This window comes from Ursus maritimus, unplaced genomic scaffold (assembly GCF_017311325.1).
Source record: "Ursus maritimus isolate PB19 unplaced genomic scaffold, ASM1731132v1 scaffold_11, whole genome shotgun sequence".
In the NCBI taxonomy this organism is placed as follows: domain Eukaryota; kingdom Metazoa; phylum Chordata; class Mammalia; order Carnivora; family Ursidae; genus Ursus; species Ursus maritimus.
Window position 1 is genome coordinate 37,060,709 of NW_024423453.1, and position 22,918 is coordinate 37,083,626.

Genomic DNA, 22,918 nt, shown 5'->3' on the forward strand with positions numbered 1-22,918 from the left:
CATTTTTTCTCTACGGGACACAGTTTGCAAAGTCTGCTCTGGGTTGTCTTTGTGTAATTTGGTGTTCTTGGGGCTCCCCTTCTATAAATTGAGGGACAGGAGAATTTTGTGTCACACCTTTCCAGGAGAGAGGTTCTTAGAATTGATGGAGAAAGCAAATTTAATTTTTTTTTTTTTTTTAATTTCACGGCTAGTGGCCGTGAAAGCTAAAAGCCATGCTGGGCCCCACCCTCTGGATGTGGTGCCACAAATAAGTAAGTTGGTAGTTTTGACTTCAGGGCACACCTTTCAGTGGGCGACAGCAGAGGTCTACGCACCAGCTGCGGGCACACAGAACCAAGTTTAAGTTCACTCTGATCTCTCCCCCTCCTTGTCCCCAAGGGCCCTCGGTGTGGGGTACCTGCAGGGCTGTAGAAGAGGATGGTTTTTCCTTTTAAAAATTGTTAACCTCCGGGATGCCTGGGTGGCTCAGTTGGTTAAGCGGAGGCCTTCAGCTCAGGTTATGATCCCAGGACCCTGGGATTGAGTCCCGCATTGGGCTCCTTGCTCAGCAGGGAGCCTGCTTCTCCATCTGCCTGCTGCTCCCCTGGCTTGTGCTCTCTCTCTCTGACAAATAAAAATCTTAAAAAAAAAAAGTGAACCTCCATATAAAATTATACCAAAAAAATAAAGTACCTAGGAATCGAATCAACCAAGGAGGTGGAAAGCCTATCTTCTGAAAACGATAAAACACTGATGAAACAAGTGAAGACGGCACAAACAAACGGGAAGACATTCCACGCTCATGGATCGGAAGGACAAATACTGTTCAAATGTCTATACGACCCAAAGCCAGCTATAGATTTAATGCAATCCCTATCAAAATACCAATGGCATTTTTCACAGAGCTACAATAATCCTAAAATTTGTGTGGAACCACAAAAGACCCCAAGTAGCCAAAGCAATCCTGAAAAAGAACAAAGCTGGGGGCATCACAATTTTGAATTTCAAGATATACTACAAAGCTTTAATAATCAAAACAGTATGCTACTGGCACAAAAACAGACACATAGCTCAATGGAATAAAGAGCCCAGAAATAAACCATGCTAATATGGTCAATTAACCTGTAAAAAGGAGGCAAGAATAACAGGGAACCACAGTCTGTTCAATAAGTGGTGCTGGGAAAACTGGACCACCTTCTTCTATACACAAAAATGAACTCAAAATGGATTTAAGACCTAAATGTAGGACCTGAAAACTCCTAGAAGACACAGGCAGTAATCTCCTTGACACTGGCCTTCACAACATTTTTCTAGCTATGTCTCCTAAGGCAAGGGAAACAAAGCAAAAATAGACTTTGGGGACTACATCAAAACAAAGAGCTTTCACACAGAGAAGGAAACTATCAACAAAACTAAAAGACAACCTGTTGAATATTTGCAAATGATAGACTGGATAATGGCGTAATATCCAAAATATATAAAGAACTCTGACAACACCCCCCCAAAACCAAATAACCCAATTTAAAAAGGGGCATAAGGCCTGAATAAACATTTTTTCAAAGAAGACATCCAGATGGCCAACAGACACGTGAGAAGATGCTCAACATCACTCATCATCAGGGACATGCAAACCAAAACCACAATGAGCTACCACCTCACACCTGTCAGAACAGAATGGCTAGAATCTAAAAGACAAGAAATAACAAGTGGTGAGGATTCGAAAAAAGAACCCTCCCGCACTGCTGGTGGGAACGCAAGCTGGAGCAGCCACTGTGGAAAACAGTATGGAGGTTCGTCAAAAAAGTTTAAAAATAGAAATGCCATATGATCTAGTACTTCCATTACTGGGTATTTACCTCCCCCAAATGAAAGCACTAATTCAAAAAGATATATTCACCCCTATGTTTTTTGCAGCATTATTTATTTATAACAGCCAAGATACGGAAGCAACCCAAGTGTCCACTGACTGATGAATGGATAAAGATGTGGGGTGTGTGTACACACACAATGGAATATCAGCCACAAAAAAAGGACTAAGAACTGGCCATTTGCAACAACATGGATGGACCCAGTATTATGCTAAGTGAAATAAGCCAGTCAGAGAAAGACAACTACCATTCTGACTTCACTCCTATGTGGAATCTAAAAAACAAAACAAATGAAGAAACAAAGAGCAGAAACAGAACCATAAACACAGACAACGAATGGCTGCCAGAGGGGAGGGAGGTGGAGAGATGGGCAAAATGAAGAGGGGTGGGATACAGGCTTCCAGCTACGGGACGAAGTCACGGGGACGAAAGGTGCAGCACAGACAGCACCGTATGGTGACAGATGGGAGCTGTAGACCTGCTGAGTCACTATGCTGCACACCTGAAACTAATGTTAATATTGTGTGTCAACTATACTTCAATAAAATTTTAACCTGAGGGGTACATCTCGGTTTCTAGGCAACGTCAACCCCCACTCTGCCTGGCTGCCACATCTTGTACTTCTGTGGGGTTGGCCCTAGTTCATGTCCAGAGATGAAGGCTCCCGGTGCTTGGGCTGCAGGGCGCTGAGGGAGGGCGAGGTCCTTATTCACAACTCATCCTCCGTGTCTATCCACCCAATTCTGGAGCACCTGCTCTGGGCCAGGAGCTGGGAAACCATGACAAACCCAACAAAGCCTTGTTCTCAGGGTACCTACGTTCTGCTCTACTGAGAGGAAGCAATGAACACAGGTGCCGACAGCACAAGAAGGGACAGGGACAGAGGAGCTGCTATTTTCAGAAGGGTGGTCAGAGCGACGAGGTGGCTCTGGCTTAACGAGCTGAAGGAGATGGAGCGAAGCTGTACAGCTGTCGGGGCACGTGTGGGGTCACTCAGTGGGTTCAGAGCGGCACCTGTCACCTGACCAGCTGACGTCTGACACAAGTTACCCGGCAGGGCCAGGGCCACTTAGGGTTTATGTTTGTAAACATGCCAGTTCATGCACGTGAGGAGAGAGAAGGAGCAGAGTAAAGCAGGTCTTGAGCAAGAGGTGGCACACACAGGAGCACCAGTGGGAGCCTGTTCGTGGGGACAGGTCCCAGGCCTGCTCATGGCCTCTGCACCAACCTTTAACACCTCCATGAGCGTCACCGAGGAGGGCTGAGGAGAGAAACCAGAGCCAAGGGCTCAGCTGTGTTCCCTGACAGGTTGGCTGAGTTCAGGTGTCCCAGACTCTACTCACTAACATGCATATTAACCTGGGGCTGGCGTCTCACACCCACCTCTGCTCCATGTTCCACAGACTGAGAAAGCAGTTCCTTTCCGGTCATGAGCAGACACCCCGGGCTTCTGTTTACAGTAAATGCCTTGGCTGGCTGCAGAGGGACGAGGGCTTTCCTGGGGCATGTATGGTAGGCCTGGCGGCCTGGGACCGGACATTTGGCCCTGTGAACACCTGGGGATGAGGGACTCCATCACCACCAACCGCTCTCAGGAAAGGGCTCACTCCTGTTGAGGTGGACAAGATGCCGACAGGCTGGGAGCCCAGGGGGCCCTCAAGCAGCTACCAGAAAGTGCTGGCGGCTTCAGGTGTCTGCCTGGCCCACCCTTCCCTGGGACAAGGCTGAAAACCTCTGCAGGCCTCAACCCCGTGGCTGGTGAGGCGAAGGATTATTTGGGAGAACCAAAGCCAGGTAGCCCTGGTCACTGGGCAGGGAGAATAGGGGCCACTCTGGTCCAGACTGCAGGTTCTGCCCGCCGAGGACCCTTGCACTGCCCTCACCGGCCTTGCCTTGCTGTAGCCAGGGGCTCAGGGCCTTCGGGACAGGACGCACAGACTGCTGGCCCTTCGCACATGTCTGAGGTGGGCTGCTGCCGCACGAGGGCACCACCCGGGTCAGAAAACATGAGACACAGGAAGGGCGAAGCTGCAGGTGTTCAGGGCATGAGGAAGCGGGGACCAGGCTCTGGCAGTGGAGCAAGGGTCACATACTGAACAACTAGGTGGGCACGGATGTTGAGCAGTCAGAATGGACACCGGTTCACGAGCCAAACTGCCGTGTCACCGTGAAGCGTCTAACGGTCGTGCTGCTCACATACTCAGGCATCCCCTAAGGTGTCACCCGGGTGCAGTCCAGGGGTGCGCACCGAGGAAGACGGCAGGTGGGGCCCCTGCCCGACCCCAGAGGAGCCAGGCAACAAGGGTACAAACAAGTACCGTGCCTGTGCCCTCCCCAGACACCGTGCACTGTCCCAGTAGAGCGTATTGGTGGGGGTGGGGCAGGCCAGTCATCGCTTGGAAGGCGGCGCTGGGTGGTGGCTGCGTATCTCTAACGAACAGTTTCCAGTCTGAACCCCAAACCACTATTCCCACTATGAAGCCAGAGCACAGTTCACCACGGCCTGCTAGCATTCTGGTGCACCGTGGGGGCGGGGGGGGGGGGATTTAAAATGAAATTATTTAGGCACAGCTCTGCCTGGATGGCTCGCCCTTCAGAGAGAATTCAGCAGTTCCCTGGGCTATTCACCTGGCACGATTTCTCAGAGGTGTCACTCTTTTCCAATGAGGTGAGCACTGGCTGCTTCTGCTTGTTTCCTGGACCCCCCACTCCCTACAGTCACCCCTGCCCCAGCCTACCTGGAGCCCCAGCCTGAAGGAACCTTCCTCTGCACCCAACTCACAGATGCCACCTTTTGTCTAAGTTGTAAATTAGCAATGGAGCCAGGGGGCACCACCTTCTCTTTTTTCCGGTGGTTTGCATCTCTTCTTGCTGTAACTTTTCCCATTTGTAGGTCCCTAAGCAGCCTGCAAGCACCCGGGAGGCAGGAGCCACCCACCTACTCAGCCCCACAGCATCCAGGAGAGGCCCCCTTCCCATGACTTCATGCAGCCTGGGTGAAGGGCTGAGGGCTACAGGGACCAGAGCTCCTGTTGCTGGGGTCTTGCTCCTGTTTCTCTGACTTGTCCAAACTCTTAAGTACTCAGCATTAACTTATTTCAACAGTGTTTCTTTAGGGCAGTGTGTCGCCAGTTTTAATCAATGAAGCAAAACAAAAACTGGGTAATTTAGATGGGTAGCTTCATTTTAGTGGCACTAAGCAGATAATGCAGAACTCAATACATAAAGCTAAACTCTTTCATTAGTTCTCAAAGCTGCCCCCTTTCATCTTGCCCTGTGATTCTGGGCAACTCGTTTATGCTGGGTTTTATAATGTGACTTCACACGTATGCCACGCCATGGGTGCTATGAACCCCACTCACTGCTCACTGGGGTTAGAGGTGTGGGGGGGGAGTCACAGCTAAAGAGATGGGGGCTCTACCGCCCTGTTGGCCTATCAGCACGAGTGCGTTAACTGCAGTGAGACAAAAGACCGGACGCCTTAATATTGATCCCCACCAGCCTTTCCTGGTAAACACCAGGCTAGAGGGAGAGGCAAGAACCCTCACTGTAATCAGAAATGAATCTCACATTATTAGGAATCAGAGAAAGTCCTGTGCACTGACTCTTCTTTCTGCACAAAATCTATCTGTTGGATCACAGAAGTTTAGCTAGATGCCCGGCATGATTTCTCCCACCTGAAGGGCCACAGTGATCAGGGTGGCAGAGGAGCCTGGCAAGGTCTCAAGGCAACTGATGGCACTTTATTTGCACCAAACATGAGCCGTCAGGCTCCAGGAGTGCCCTGTCCCCCACCAAGTCATCGCCACTGGCATGGCCGCTCCTACCACAAGCAATGAATGGCCTCTCAGGGCACCACGCAGGGAGGATCTGGCACCCTGTTCTAAGGTCACACAGTCACTAGGTGGTGACGGGAACACTTGAGTGATAACAGCCTCTCTGAAATAGGGTCCCACATATTTTCAACAGCATGTTCATTTCTTGTAAGTTATCTGCTGACTCCAGAACATTCCCCCCAATTAGGATCAAACTTTTAGCCTGAAATGAGCCCGGGGGAGAGGGGATGTTAAAGAATTTTAGCCAGCTATGTTAACAGAGTTACCTGCAAAAGATACACAGCTTCAACTCTAAATGCTGTGACACTAATAGAAATGGCCAGCAACCGTTTACTCCAGGTATTCCTGCAACAGCTTTGTGAATACTGGAAAATGCTGCTCAGTGACTGTATAAGGAGTCTGGCCTTCATTCCAAACCCCAAGCTCCACCTAGCACAAGTCAGCATAGAAGACAGCTGCACAAGCACAGGTGGGCACCCTGTGGCCATGCAGGGCTGTTTCTCTCTGGCTGGTGATGCCTCAGTGAAACATGATGGTAACAGGGTACAAGAGTAGCAACAGCAACCCAAATTTAGTAGCATTAGCTTCTATACCCAGAAGACAATATAACCTTTAACAATATAGTTATACTACTATTTACTTGTGGATTCCCTTTGAAAACCCAAGCCCCACAATGCCACTACTCTGCTGAGTACTCTTGGTGGGCCTGCCTACTGGCTACATTTGGGAGCGGTCCTCAAGGCCTCTAGATGTGACAAAGAGAGAGAGGATCCAGAAGATACCATTAAGGGGTGACATCAGCACACAGTGGTGGAAGGCATTCCTCCTTTTTGTCCCTCTTTTTCAATGAAGAATTAGTCATCTACCCACGAACAAAAGTGCCTTTGTGGGAGCTGCAGGATCTGGCACCACATGCCAGGGAACCCAGGAGGAGTCTGGCTCACCTGTGCATCTGGTTATGGGCACAGCTGTGGAACCAGTGGGGCAGTAACCCTGCCCCAACCTCTCTTGCCATAGTCAGGAAAAAACCTAAAGAGTGCTGACCTGGACTGATACCCACAGACAACAGAGAAACTGCCGAAGCTTAGCCCTTACAAAGAGAGATTCCAGCATGCTAATGGAGCAAGAAACAAGTCTGGACACAGCAGAGATGGTAAAAAGAACTTTGCCAATGCTGTTCTCACCCCCCACCAAAGCAACACTGCACTGGGCTGAACTAGCAGGTGGCAGTGATCTCTCTCATAGAGGAAAAGAAGAGCAGTGAGTGAGTGTCCAGCTACCCCCGTGGTGTGGAATGCTGCTGGAGAAACCTGTTTCTCTCCAGCAGCACCTACAGTACTTAGGTAGGATCTACATGACTGGGAGGAACGAGGAGATAAGAGTACCAAAGGACATTAAAGGGACCCAGGGCCTGCTGACTGTGCTCAGAGGGAAGTCCACTCATGAGCCCCTGGGAGTACTACACCTGAAGATCTTCCCATGGGGCCTGTGGGCAACTCTAATGCCCCAAGGGCTATACCTCCCTCCACTCTTATGGGTGGCTACTTGTGCACACTCCCAAGTGTGATGGCAGGAGCAAGCACCTTAGGAGTGTGCTCAAAAAACAGGCCAGAGTCTGTGGACAAGGGAGAAACCACAATCTTGGCTATAGCACCGTCTTCTGGAAAATAAAAGAAAGGTTTCCAAATAGCCAGCCTGGTGAGTTTTAGGAACCAAAGATGTAAAAGCTTAAGAATTTTGCCACAAGAGGGAGCAAGAAGAGTGGGACAGGTGTACCCATACAAAGGCAGAGAAAACCCTAGATGGAAATAGCACTAATGAACCAAATACCCAACTTGAAAGCAACAATCAAAGATTTAAGGAGGTGGCTGCTACTTCAAATGTGAAAGCAGCAATGCAAAACTACAAAGAACAGGAAAAATCAAGGAAACATGTCATTACCAAAAAATAATAATTCTCCAATAGCAGAGCTCAAAGGCAAGGGGTTTTGGATAAAAAATTCAAAATTGGTGTTGAAGAAACTCAATGAGCTACCAGAAAACTCTAAAGATAGTTGAAATCTCTCTCTCTCTCTCTCTCTCACACACACACACACACACACACAAATGTTCAAGATGAGATATTACCAAAGAGACAGAAATCATAAAAAGGAACCAAGCAGAAACTCTGGAGCTGAAGAAATCAATAAATGAAAGGAAAAATGTAACAGAGTAGGGCAAATGGAAGACAGAATAAGTGAGTCAGAAGATAGAATTTTGAAATAACCAAGTTAGAGGAGAACAAAGACAAAGGAATGCAAAACTGTGAAGAAAGCCTACATGATCTAATCTATGGGATTTCATCAAAAGAACATATATTAGAATAATTATGATTCCAAAAAGAAAAAAGAGAAGGGGACAGAAAGTTTATTTAAAGAAATAATAGCTGAGAAGTTCCCAAATGTGCAGAGAGAACTGGACATCTAAGTTCACAGAGCTACAGAAGATCACCCTATTATCTCAATGCAAAAAGACCTTCTCCAAGACACATTATAATGAAAACTATAAAAAAAATTAAAGATTAAAGAATTCTAAAAGTATCCAGGGGAAAAATATTGTAACCTACAAAGGAACCACCATTAGGCTGTCAGAAGATTTCTCAATAGAAACACTACCGGCCAGATGAGAAGGGAATGACATATTCATGGTATTGAAAGAAAAAAAATTGTCAGCCAACAGTACTATATCCAGCATAGTTATCCTTCGGATATGAAGGGGAAATAAAGACTTTCCTAGACAAACAAAAGCTGAAGGAGTTCTTCACCACTAAACCTGCTTTGTAAGAAATGCTGAAAGTTCTTCAGGCTAAAATAAACTCATACTAATTATCAACATGAAAATACACAAAAGTATAAACACTGGTAAAGGTAAACAGACTTGAGATGGTACGTTACAGTGCAGTATAAATGTCAAAGGAAAAAAGTACTAAAAATAATTAGAGCTACTATAATTTAACTATAGCTACTATAATTTTATGTTATATAAATATACAAGATAAAAGGAGGTAAATAATGACATTAGAACTATACAAGGGGGAGTAAAGGGTGAAGCATTTATAGACAACTGAAGTTAAGTTGCTGTTAGCTTAAAATGGCCTGTTTTATCTATGAGATGTCTTATGTACGCCTCATAGTAACCACAAAGCAAAAACCTAGAATAGATGCACAACAGATAGAAAAGGGGGAAGCAGAGCATACTACTATAGATAATCATTAATTTATACCAAGTTAGGCAGAAATAGAAGGAGACTATGCAAATACCAAATAATCAGAAAACAGTAAGATGGCATTATAAGATCTTACATAGCAATAAGAATTCTAAATGTAAATGGATTGAATTAACCAATCAGAAGGCATAATGGCTGGATGAATAGAAAATGACACAATTATATGCTGCCTACAAGAGATTCACTTTGGCTTTAAGGACACACATAAGCACACAGTGAAGAGACAGAAAAAGATATTCCATGCCAGTGAAAAATCAAAAGAAAGTAAGGGTAGCTATACTTACATTAGATAAAACAGACTTGAAGCCAAAATGGTAACAAGAGACGAATGTCAATATATAATGATAAAGGGGTCAATTCATCAAGAAGATATAACAATCATATGCACATACACACCCAATATTGGAACACCTAAATAATGAAGGAAGAAACAGACAACAATACAGTAATAGTAGGGGAGTTCTAATACTCCAATTTCAGTAATAGATAGATCATCCAGACAGAAAACCAACAAGTAAACATTGGGCTTGAGCCATACATTAGGCCGAATGGATCTAACAAAGATTTGTAGAATATTCCATCCAACAGAAGAATACAAATTTTTCTCACATGCACATGGAACATTCTTCAGGATAGCCACGCGACAGAACACAGTCAAGTCTTGTGAATTTAAGATGACTGAAATCATACCAAGTATTCTTTCTATGATGGTATGAAACCAGAACAACAAGAGGAAAGCTAAAATATGTGAAAAGCTACAAGTACATGAAAAATAAATAACATACTCTTGAACAACCAATGGGTCAAAGAAGAAATCAAAAGGAAATAAAATATTTCAAAACAAATGAAAACAAAACACAATGTACCAAAACCTATGGGATGCTGCTAAAGCAGTTCTGAGAGGGAAGTTTATAGTAATAAATGCATATATTAAAATAAAGGGATCTCAAACAACCTCACTTTATATCTTCTTTTCCTAGAAAAAGAAGAACAAACTAAGCCCGAAGTCAGCAAGAGGAAATAAATAACAAAGATTAGCATGGAAATAAGTGAAATAGAGACCAGAAAAATAATAGAAAAAAAAAACCAGTGAAACTAAGAGCTGGTTTTTCAAAAATATAAAATCAACAAACCTCTAGCTAGACTAAAAGGACAAAAAGAGGACTCAAATAAATAAAATCAGAAATGGAAGAGGTGACGTTACAAGTGATACTATGGAAATACAAAGGATCATAAAAAACTACTATGAAAAAATTATATACTAGCAAATTGGATAATCTGGAAGAAATGATAAATTCTTGGAAACCTACAACCTGCCAGGAATGCATGAGAAAGAAACAGAAAATATTAATAGACCAATATTACATAAGGTGCTTTAATCAGTAATTGAAAAGCTCCAAACACTGAAAACTCCAGGACCAAATGTCTTCACTGATGAATTCTGCCAGACATTTAAAGAATTAATGTCAACAAGTCTCAACCCTTCTCAAGCTCTTCCCAAACTGAAGAAGGAACACTTCTAAACTCATTTTATGAGAGCATTACCCTGATACCAAAGCCCGATAAGGACACTACAAGAAAACTATAGACTAATATCCCTAATGCATACAGATACAAAATTCTCAACAAAATTAAAGCAAGCTTAATTCAGCAATGCATTAAAAGGATTGAACACCATGACCAAGTGGGATTTATTCTAGGAATGCAAGGATAGTTCAATATACGCGTCAATAGATGATATACTACATTAATAGGAAAATAAAAATCATGACCATTTAACTAGCTGCAGAATAAGCATTTGACGAAATACAACACACTTTCATGATAAAACCCTCAACAAATTGGTTATATAAGGAATACACCTCAACACAATAAAGGCCACATATGATAAACCCACAGCTAACACATTCAAGAATGAAAAACTGAAAGCTTTTCCTATAAGATGAGGAATAAGACGACAATGTCCTCTCTTATTCAACATAGTACTGAAAGTCCTGGCTATAGCAGTTAGGAGAGACAAATAAATAAAAGGCATCCAAATCCGAGGAAAGAAGTAAAATTGTTATTTGCAGATGATATGATCTTGTATAGAGAAAACCCTAAAGACTCAACCACAAACCAAATAAATGATTTCAGTTAAGTTGCAGGAGATAAAATCAACGTATAGAAATTAGTTGCATTTCTACACACTAACAAAAAACATTTGAAAAAAATAAAACTTTCCTATTCATGATAGCATTCAAACAATAAAATAATTAGGACTAAATTTAACCAAGGAAATGAAAGATCTGTACAATGAAAACTGTAAGACATTGATGAAAGTAACTGAAGAAGATACAAATGGAAAGATATCCTGTGTCCGTGGATCAGAAGACTCAACATTATTAAAATGTCCTTACTACTCAAAGCCATTTCTAGATTCAACACAATTGCTATCAAAATCTTAACGGCATTTTTCAAACTTTAAAAAAATCCCAAAATTTGTATGAATCCATAAGACTTTGAATAGTCAAAACAATCATGAGAAAGAAGAAATTTGGAAGTGTTATACTTCATGATTTCAAACTATACTACAGAACTACACAGAAATTTAAATATATGGCTGTTATAAAAATAGACACAGAACAATGGAACAGGGAGCTCAGAAGTAAATCCCAACATTAACAGTCAACTAATATTTGGAAAGGAAGCCAAGGACACTCAATAGGGAAAGGATGGTCTCTATAATAAATGGTGTTGAGAAAACTGGACCACTATCCTACACCATACACAAAAGTTAACTTGAAATGGATTGAAGACTTAAACATACAACCTGATACCATAAAAGTCCTAGGAAAAAAACATAGGAAAGAAGCTCCCTGACGTTAGTCTTGGCGATGCACAAACAACAAAAGCAAAATTCAACAAGTGGGACTACATAAACCTGAAAGGTTTCTGCATAGCAAAGGAAAGAACTGAAAAAAGAGAAAAGGCAACCTACAGAATGGGAGAAAAATATTTACAAACCATATACCACAGAAGGGGTTACTATCCAAAATATAAAGAACTCATCCATCTCAATAACAAAAAACCAACCCAATTAAAACAAAACTAAAAACAAAAGCTAAAAACACACAAAAAAACATGAGCAGAGGAACTAACAGACATTTTTCCAAAGAAGACATCCAAATGGTCAACAGGGATATGAAAAGATGCTCAGCATCACTGAATATCAGGAATATGCAAATCCAAACCACGATGAAATAACACCACACACCTGTGAGATGGCTGTCATCAAGAAGGCAAGAGATAACAAGTGTTGCCGAGGCTATGAAGAAAAGGGACCACTTGTACCTGTTGGTGGGAATGAGAAGCTGTTCAGCCACTATGGTAAATAGTATAGAGGTGCCTCATAACATTAAAAATGTAGCTTCCATATGATCCAACAACTCTACTCCTGGGTATATAATCCAAAGGAAATGAAAATAGGATATGGAAGACAGATCTGCACTCCCATGTGCATTGCAGCATTTTTCACAATAGCTAAGATATCGAAACAACCTCTGTCTGTCAATGGATGGACAGATACAGAAGATGTGTGATCTATCTATCTATCTATCTATCTGTCTATCTAGATATGTGTGTGTGTGTGTGTGTGTGGTGTATATATACACACAGACAGAGGGATATTATTCAGCCATGAAAAAGGAGATCTTGCCATTGGTAATAACATAGATGGCCTATAAGGGCTTAAGCTAAGTGAAACAAGGCAGACAGAGAAAGACAAATGCCATGTTATGTAGAATCTAAAAAAGCCAAACTTGATGGCAACTTAGGAAGATCCTGAATTCACCTCCTCTCATGGACACACCAAAGTCTACATCTGCATATAGAGCAATTCCTCCTGAAGAACTGGCTGATTGAGCAGCTTTTGCACAATAAAGCACTGGAGGGCCACACAGAGAATGGCAGGAGAGATGGAGACATGGTAGTAATGGGAACCCCACCCTCAATGTGGTAACCTGCAGTAGGGAGGGAAATCACAGATGGGCCACGTACAGATTCACCTGACCTGGGGCACAGCAAAATACCATCAGTTTAAAGGGCAACTAGAATGCAAGTGAAGAAAACCCATTTACTAACCTTGAGTGTTTGCCAAATGGTGAGGGAATTTCTGTAACTCTCTCTTGGGTCAATGGTGCTGGCAAGAGCCTCTCCACCTGACAGCACAGCTAGGAACAGGGAGTAGGTGCTCTAGCCAGCCTGCTGCCTCATCAAGCCCTGAGCCTCTAGCCCACACCAGCTCTAGCCACTCCATCAAGGCTGCCCCAGAATGGCACACACTAGGAAACCTGTGGCCTACATCTGCTTCGGCTCCAGCCTTCCCACCAGGGTAGGTCTGGCACCCTGCCAGGGTGTCCCCTGTCCAAAATACCCTGGTCCATGCCCACCCCAGCTCAAGACATCCACCAGGGTGACCCTGGCATGGAGCAACCTGGGACCTCCGGGTCCATGTCCACTTCATCCACATCCCAGTTGTCCAGTGCCAGCCCTGGCATCAAGCACTCACCTCATCGCCAGCTATCCCTCCAGGGTGCTCCCTGTGCAGAGGATCCTGGCTCATACCCACTTCAGCTCCAGCCATCCTGCTAGCATGTCTCTGGTGTGGAGCACCCCAGGATCCCCCGGCCTGCACTGACTACAGCTCCAGCTGTCTCGCCAAGGTGGCCCAGGCCCAAAGCAGCCGGGGACACCCCCAGCCTATGTATGCCTACTTTAGCTCCAGCCACCCTGCCAGGGCACCCTCAGAGCACCCTGGGACCTGCCAGCCTGTGCCAGCTCCAGCTCCAGCCAGTCAGACTAAGATGCCAGGCATACATGGTCTACACAGGGGACATTCCTATTCAAGGCCACTCCTTCAAGACTGGAGGTAGCTATTTCACCTAATAACACAGAAAGTCAAACAAAATGAGACAGAGGAATATGCCCCAAACTAAAGAATAAAACAAAACTTCAAAAAAAGAACTAAATGAAACAGATAACCAATCTGATAAACAGTTCAAAGTAATGGTCATAAAGATGCTCACCGGGCTTGAAGCAAGAGTGAATGAACTTAGTGAGAACTTCACAGATAGAATATTAAAAAAAAAAAAACCCCAAAACAACCAACCAATCAACCATAGTTGAAGAATACGATGACTTAAATGAAAAATACACTAGAGGGAATCAACAGCAGATCAGAAGAACAGATCAGCATCTGGAAGACAGGGTAATGGAGAACACCCAAGTTGAACAGGAAAAAAAAAAAAAGGATAGGTTACGGGACCTCTGGAACAACATCAAGCATACTAACATTAGCATTATAGAGATTCCAGAAGGAAGAAAGAGAGAGAAGGGGGCAGAAAGCTTATTTGAAGAAATAATAGTTGAGAACTTCCCTAATCTGGAGAAGGAAACAGATATCCAGGTCTAGGAAGCACGAACAGCACCAAATAAGCACAAACAGCACCAAATAAGATGAACTCAAAGAAGCCCACACCAAGATACATAATTAATATGGCAAAAAGTGGGGCACCTGGTGGCTCAGTTTGTTGAGCATCTGACTTTTGATTTCAGCTCAGGTCATAATCTCTAGGTCCTAAGATCAAGCTTCGTGTTGGGTTCTGTGCTCAGTGGGGAATCTGCTTGAGGATTCTCACTACCTCTGGGCTTGCACGTGCTCTCTCTCTCTAATAAATAAATAAATCTTTAAAAAAATAGCAAAAGTTAAAGATAAAGAGGGAATCTTGAAAGGAACAAGAGAAAGGCAACTAGTGACATACCAAGGAAATCCTATAAGGCCATCAGCAGATTTTGTAGCAGAAACTTTACAGGTCAGAAAGAAGTGGCCTGATACATTCGAAGTACTGAAAGGAAAATACCAAAAGTACTATAGCCAGCAAGATTATCATTCAGAGTTGATGAAGTAAAAAAGAGTTGCTCAGAAAAACAAAAGTTAAAGAAGTTCTTCACCACTAAACCGATGTTAAAGGGACATCTTAAAGCAGAAAAGGAAAGGCTGTAAGTAGAAGAAAATTATGAAAGGAAAAAATTTCACTGGTAAAAGCAAACATATAGTAATAATAGATCAATCACTTATAAAGCTAGTATGAAGCTTTAAAGAAAAAAGTAGTAAATCAATTATATTGAAAAATTCAATTAAGGGATTCATGAGATAAAAAAATGTAAAATACAACATCTGATACATAAAATACGGAGGGGAGGAGTAAAAATGTAGTGCTTTTAGAATGTGTTCAAACTAAAGCAACCACCAGCCTAACAGACTGTATAATTGGGATGTTATACATGAACCTCACAGTAACCACAAACCTATAATAGATACGCACAAATAAAGAGAAAGGAATATAAACTTAACACTAAGGGAAGTCATCGATCACAATGGAAGAGAGCAAGAGAGGAAAAAAGGAACAGAGAACTACAACAACAAAAACAAAACAAGCCCAACTCATAAAAACAGAGAACTGAATGGTGGTTACCAGAGGGCGGGAGAATAGAGGAGATGTCTGAGGCTACAAAATTGCAACCAGTAAGTCAGTCCTGGGGATCTAATGCACTAATTCATGTGTGTCCCTGAAGCACGAGACAAGGCTCAGTGGGGCTGCTTGCTCTCATGTTAGCTCTGCCTGCAAATTCTAGGTAAGGGGAGCCCCTTGCCACGAGGATGGCCAAACCCGGGGCTCCAGGCCAGGATGGGCACCTCTGGCTTTGCCTCCAGAGAGGTCTGCCTGAAGAAGTGAGAGAGGCAGGGTTGTCCCATGTGGCCTCACAGGGATAGTTCCAGAGTCTTGGCTGGTGCCGGTGTGGGCATTCTGCGCCTGACCCGGTGCCCAGGAGGAAGGGGCTGGCTTCTGAGGTGGGAAGTAGAAGCTCCTCCACATCTTATGAAAAACGAAGAGCATTTCTGAAACTCTGTTATCTGAGGCTACTTTTTAATTTGTCATTACCATTTTTATATTAAATTCACTAGTAATCCTTGATCTGTGGTCAGTGATGAATATTAAATCTTCCAAATATGTTGTTTGGATGCTGTGCTATGCAAGATGGGTTCAATTTCCTTCCAAGTTTTTTTGTACTTAAATTTATTTAATTTCCAGCCTGTTTAAGTTTCCTTGTGTTACAAGCCTCGTTCTGGATCGCGGCTCCGCCTTCTTGTGAATAAGGTCTATTGTACATGTGAAAAACACAAAGAAAAATGACACAATGGAAACAGAAAGTAGAGCTTAAAGATAAAGGGATAATTAGAACATTGCCGAACAAAGGGAGTCTAAGGGAAGTGTTGTGTTTGAAACGCACTGGCATGTTACTGTATATAGAAGTATGAACTTTTCTTAATTTTGTTTTCAATATTTCCTAGATCCTTCTTGCCAAGGTACTGTACTGAGCAATGTAAAAATCTAAACCAACTCACGGTGGTAAGTTACCAACTTTAATATCAGGTTAACTCAACATTAAGCAGTTAAAATCATTACTTCAATTTCTGAAGGAAAAGGAATGCTAAGCAACAAGGGGCAGACCCCGCTGGGCGGGGGCAGCCTCTTTTGACCCAACTAAGGACACCTGAGACCAAGGGGTCTCATCTATTCCCCTGTTCCATTGAATGGATCAGGGTTGGCAAACTATGGCCTACAGGCCAAATCTGGACTAGTAACCGTTTTTATATGTTTTTTCATTTGGTTTTTTATACTTTGAAAAAATTGACAAAAATCAAAAGAAGAGTATTTTGTGACATGCGAAAATTATATAAATAGCAATTTCCCTATTTTTACTAGAACACAGCCAGGCTTATTCCCTTACATACTATCTATGGCTGTTCTCCTGCCACAATGGCAGAGCCAGGTAGTTGCAGCAAGACTGTGGGGCTCACAACGCTTACAGTATTTACCATCTGGCCCTTTACAGAAAAAGCTTGCCGGCCCTGGACTGGAAGGCATGCCAGGGATTTAGTAACAGTTTATGGGAGAACAGGTTTTGGTTGGTTGTTAAAATATATAAATCAAGTATAAGATGTCCCCTGATTTCAGAAATATTGAAATGTGGGGGAAAAAAAGTCTGTGAACTAAGTGATATGGTTGGTAGCTAGAACTGGCTTTCTAAATATGATACAGATTCTCTGAGCCTTTCGGAAACGCTTTCCAAAGAATCCTTGTGCGTCATCATCTAGTGTAAAGGCTTCAGAATTTGTCATTTGAATGCAGAACAACTAGCACCCTTGTCTTCCATTTCTGGCTGTTCTTTCAGGAGTCATTTCCCTTTGAGCCTAGAGTCCCTGTAGGCTACATATATTTACAGTTGTCATTATGCACGGTAGTCCCATTCTATTATGTCATGGAGAACAGAATTAGCAGATACTGAACCCTTGTTCCTAGCGAAAATACAGGGTTAGGTTTCCATGAATTGCTGGTCACACTGTCAGCAATCAATACACAACCTTGCCTTATGTGTTTCTGTTTCGAGACGTCTTCTTTAATGTATGTTGCTGATTCTTTAACATTGAACTCATGGCCAACAGCACTGTAACTCATGCCTGAATGAAGTTTACTGAACACAATTATCTTCTCCATAACGCACATCATAGCCTTCTTTCTGCTTGGGAACATGAGACAGTGCATGAGCACTAAATTTGGGGACCACTGTGAACAGCAGAATCACCAACAAAAATGCAAACACTGTGTCACTAAACAGATCCTGAAAAGGACACTTGTATATGAGAGCTGGAACAAGAAGGCAGAACATCACCTTGTTTGACCTTAGCTGGGAACACACGCATTTTTACTGCTTGGTGCACGTATGTGAATGACTACAAAAGGGCCATATTGATTCTGGGGTTACAAATACATCTTAGCCAGTAGGAGAATTTCTAAATACAGAATCTGCAAATTATGAGAACTGTGTGTGAAACCATAGTCACTTTCTAGTTCCTTTAACCATGACCTTGATAAACAAAATTGATCAACCAGCATTTTCTGGGTCTTTGCAAATCTCAGTCATTTAAAATGATCTGCCCTAGTCTAAAACAGCCCTGATAGAACATTCCTCTTTTCTACGGCTTAATGACGTCTCTCTCCCTTCTGAAATTTCTCCACTCTTTCTTTTTTTTTTTTTTTTTTAATGATTTTTTATTATATTATGTTAGTCACCATACAGTACATCCCCGTTTTCCGATGTAAGGCTCGATGATTCATTAGTTGTGTATAACACCCAGTGCACCATGCAATACGTGCCCTCCTTACTACCCATCACCGGTCTATCCCATTCCCCCACCCCCCTCCCCTCTGTAGCCCTCAGTTTGTTTCTCATAGTCCATAGTCTCTCATGTTTCATTCCCCCTTCTGATTACCCCCCCTTTCTTTATCCCTTTCTTCCCCTACTGATCATCCTAGTTCTTATGTTCCATAGATGAGAGAAATCATATGATAGTTGTCTTTCTCTGCTTGACTTATTTCACTTAGCATTATCTCCTCCAGTGCCGTCCATGTTGTAGCAAATGTTGAGAACTCGTTCTTTCTGATAGCTGAGTAATATTCCATTGTATATATGGACCACAACTTCTTAATCCAGTCATCTGTTGAAGGGCATCTCGGCTCCTTCCACGATTTAGCTATTGTGGACATTGCTGCTATGAACATTGGGGTGCATATGGCCCTTCTCTTCACTACGTCTGTATCTTTGGGGTAAATACCCAGTAGTGCAATGGCTGGATCATAGGGTAGCTCAATTTTTAACTTTTTAAGGGACCTCCACACTGTTTTCCAGAGTGGCTGTACCAACTTGCATTCCCACCAACAATGTAGGAGGGATCCCCTTTCTCCACATCCTCTCCAACAATTGTTGTTTCTTGCCTTGTCTATTTTTGCCATTCTAACTGGCGTAAGGTGGTATCTCAGTGTGGTTTTGATTTGAATTTCCTTGATGGCTAATGATTTTGAACATTTTTTCATGTGTCTGTTAGCCATTTGTATGTCTTCATTGGAAAAGTGTCTGTTCATATCTTCTGCCCATTTTTTGATTTGTTTATTTGTTTCTCGTGTATTGAGTTTGAGAAGTTCTTTGTAGATCTTGGATACCAGTCCTTTATCTGTAGTGTCATTTGCAAATATATTCTCCCATTCCGTGGGCTGCCTCTTAGTTTTTCTGACTGTTTCCTTGGCTGTGCAGAAACTTTTAATCTTGATGAAGTCCCATAAATTCATTTTATCTTTTGTTTCTCTTGCCTTTGGGGATGTGTCATGAAAAAGGTTGCTTTGGCCGATGTCGTAGAGGTTGCTGCCTATGTTCTCCTCTAGAATTTTGATGGATTCCTGTCTCACATCGAGGTCTTTCATCCATTTGGAGTTTATTTTTGTGTATGGTGTGAGAGAGTGGTCAAGTTTCATTCTTTTGCATGTAGCTGTCCAATTTTCCCAGCACCATTTATTGAAGAGACTGTCTTTTTCCCACCGGATGTTTTTTCCTGCTTTATCAAATATTAGTTGCCCAAAGAGCCGAGGGTCCATTTCTGGGCTCTCTATTCTGTTCCATTGGTCTATGTGTCTGTTTTTGTGCCAGTACCATGCTGTCTTTGTGATCACAGCTTTGTAGTACAGCTCGAAATCCGGCATTGTGATGCCCCCAGCTTTGTTTTTCCTTTTCAACAGTTCCTTGGAGATTCGGGGCCTTTTCTGTTTCCATACAAATTTAAGGACTATTTGTTCCAGTTCTTTGAAAAATGTCCTCGGTATTTTGATCGGGATAGCATTGAAAGTGTAGATTGCTCTGGGTAGCATGGACATTTTAACTATGTTAATTCTTCCAATCCATGAGCATGGAATATCTTTCCATCTTTTTATGTCTTCCTCAATGTCTTTCAAGAGTGATTTATAGTTTCTAGAATATAGGTCCTTTACGTCTCTGGTTAAGTTAATTCCAAGGTAACGTATGGTTTTTGGTGCTATTGTAAATGGGATGGATTCCCTAATTTCTCTTTCTTCGGTCTCGTTATTCGTGTATAGAAATGCAACTGATTTCTGAGCATTGATTTTGTATCCCGCCACGTTACTGAATTGCTCTATAACTTCTAATAGTTTGGGAGTGGCTTCTTTTGGGTTTTCCATATAGAGTATCATGTCATCTGCAAAGAGAGACATTTTGACTTCTTCTTTGCCAATTTGAATACCTTTGATCCCTTTTTGTCGTCTGATTGCTGTTGCAAGGACTTCTAGTACTATGTTGAATAATAGTGGCGAGAGTGGGCATCCTTGTCGAGTTCCTGATCTTAAGGGAAAGGCTTCCAGCTTTTCCCCATTGAGAATAATATTTGCAGTAGGCTTTTCATAGATGGCTTTTATGAGATTGAGAAATGTACCTTCTATTCCTACACTCTGAAGGGTTTTAATCAGGAAAGGATGCTGTATTTTGTCAAATGCTTTTTCGGCATCGATTGAGAGGATCATATGGTTCCTGAGTCTTTTCTTGTTGATATGATGTATCACGCTGATTGATTTGCGAATATTGAACCACGCTTGCATCCCAGGTATGAATCCCACTTGATCGTGATGGATAATCCTTTTAATGTACTGTTGGATTCTATTAGCAAGTATCTTGTTGAGGATTTTGGCGTCCATATTCATTAGGGAAATCGGTCTGTAATTCTCCTTTTTGAGGGGGTCTTTGCCTGGTTTGGGGATCAAGGTAATATTGGCCTCATAGAATGAGTTTGGTAGCTTTCCTTCTGTTTCTATTTTTTGAAATAGCTTTAGGAGAATAGGTATTATTTCTTCTTTGAATGTTTGGTAGAATTCCCCAGGAAAACCGTCCGGGCCTGGAGTTTTGTTATTTGGAAGGTTGTTTATCACTGACTCAATTTCTTCATAATTAATTGGCCTGTTTAAGGAATCAATTTCTTCCGGTTTCAATCTTGGTAGTTTATAGGTTTCCAGGAAGGATTCCATCTCTTCCAGATTGCTTAGTTTATTGGCATATAGCTGTTGATAAAAATTTCTAATAATCCTTCCAATTTCAATGGTGTTCGTCGTGACCTCTCCTTTTTCATTCATAATTTTAATAATCTGGGTCCTTTCTCTTTTCTTTTGGATAAGTCTTGCCAGTGGTCTGTCAATTTTATTGATTCTCTCAAAGAACCAGCTTCTAGTCCTGTTGATCTGCTCTACTGTACTTCTGGTTTCTGCTTGATTGATTTCAGCTCTAATTTTGGTCAACTGCTTCCTCGTGCGTGGATTAGGCCTGTCCCTCTGTTGCTGTTCCAGCTTCTTGAGGTGAGAATATAAAAACTGCATTTTAGATTTTTCTATTCTTTTGAGTGAGGCTTGGATGGCTATGTATTTCCCCCTTAGGACTGCCTTTGCAGTATCCCATAGGTTTTGGACTGTTGTATTTTCATTCTCATTGGTCTCCATAAATTGTTTAATTTGATTTTTGATTTCCTGGTTTATCGAGTCATTCCTGAGCAGGATGGTTCTTAGTCTCCAAGTGTTTGAGTTTCTTCCAAATTTTTCCTTGTGGTTGAGTTCCAATTTCAGAGCGTTGTGGTCTGAGAATATGCAGGGGATAATTTCAATCTTTTGGTATCGGTTGAGACCTGTTTTGTGTCCCAGAACATGGTCTATTCTTGAGAATGTTCCATGGGCATTAGAATAGAATGAGTATTCTTTGGTTCTGGGGTGTAGTGTTCTATATATATCTATGAGGTCCAACTCGTCGAGTATGGCATTCAAAGCCTTTGATTCTTTGCTTAGTTTTTGCCAGGGTGTTCTGTCTATTTCTGAGAGTGGAGTGTTGAGGTCCCCTACTATTAATGTATTTTTATTTATATGTCTCTTTATTCTGGTTAAGAGTTGGCTTGTGTATCTTGCTGCTCCCCTGTTGGGGGCATATATATTTATAATTGTCATATCCACTTGTTGAATACTTCCCTTAAGAATAATATAGTGCCCTTCTGCATCTCTAACTATAGTCTGTAGTTTAAAATCCAATTTATCTGATATGAGAATTGCTACCCCAGCTTTCTTTTGAGGTCCATTTGCGTGAAAGATGGTACTCCATCCCCTTACTCTCAGTCTGAATGCATCTTTGGGTTCGAAATGAGTCTCTTGTAGACAGCAAATGGATGGGTCATTTCTTTTTATCCAATCTGCAACCCTGTGGCGTTTTATGGGATGGTTCAAACCATTTACATTAAGACTGATTACTGAGAGATATGATTTTAATGTTGCCATGTTGCCAGTAAAGTCTTTGTTTGTATTGGCTGTGACTTTCTGTTCTGTATCACTCTTGGGGCCTTTTTACTTTTATAGAACCCCCCGTAATATCTCCTGTAGGGCTGGTTTCGTGGTTACAAAATTGGTTAGTGACTGGCGATTCTGAAATGTCTTTATTTCTCCATCAATTCTGAATGACAGCCTTGCTGGATAAAGGATCCTTGGCTGCATGTTTTTCTCTGAAAGAGCTTTAAATATGCTCCCCCAACCCTTTCTCTCATTCCAGGTCTGTGTAGACAGGTCTGACGTAATTCTGATGCTTTTGCCTTGGTACGTGAGAAATTTCTTTGCCCTGGCCGCTTTCAATACTGTATCCTTGCATCTAATATTTGCGAATTGCACTATGACGTGACGTGGCGTAGGTTTGTCGTGGTTGAGCTTGGGAGGGGTCCTCTCTGCCTCTTGGACACGAATGTTTGTTTCCCTTGCTAGATTAGGGAAGTTTTCAGCTACAATTTGTTCAAATATCTCTTCTAGACCTCTGTTTTTCTCCACCCCCTCGGGGATGCCGATGATTCTAACATTGGATCGTTTCATTGAGTCAGTAATCTCCCGTAACCTACATTCGTGGGCGTGGATTTTTTTAAGACCATCTTCTATTTTCATTTTTTCCTCTATTAACCCATCCTCCAATTCACTAACCCGTTCCTCTGCTTCTGCGACCCTGGCCGTCAGA

The 22,918-nt window shown here is 42.4% G+C and overlaps 1 protein-coding gene and 1 long non-coding RNA gene across 4 annotated transcripts in view; one reads left to right on the plus strand and one right to left on the minus strand.

The window, feature by feature from the left end:
• NR3C2 (nuclear receptor subfamily 3 group C member 2) overlaps positions 1 to 22,918 on the minus strand; it is a 337,533-nt gene that overhangs the window by 10,591 nt on the left and 304,024 nt on the right. The gene's annotated exons all lie outside the window — the stretch shown is intronic.
• Positions 1 to 22,918, plus strand: part of LOC103658010 — a 35,210-nt gene that overhangs the window by 1,816 nt on the left and 10,476 nt on the right. Inside the window, exon 2 of the long non-coding RNA XR_005833898.1 lies at positions 16,344 to 16,401. This is a non-coding gene — a long non-coding RNA (uncharacterized LOC103658010). The remainder of the gene's footprint in view (positions 1 to 16,343; positions 16,402 to 22,918) is intronic.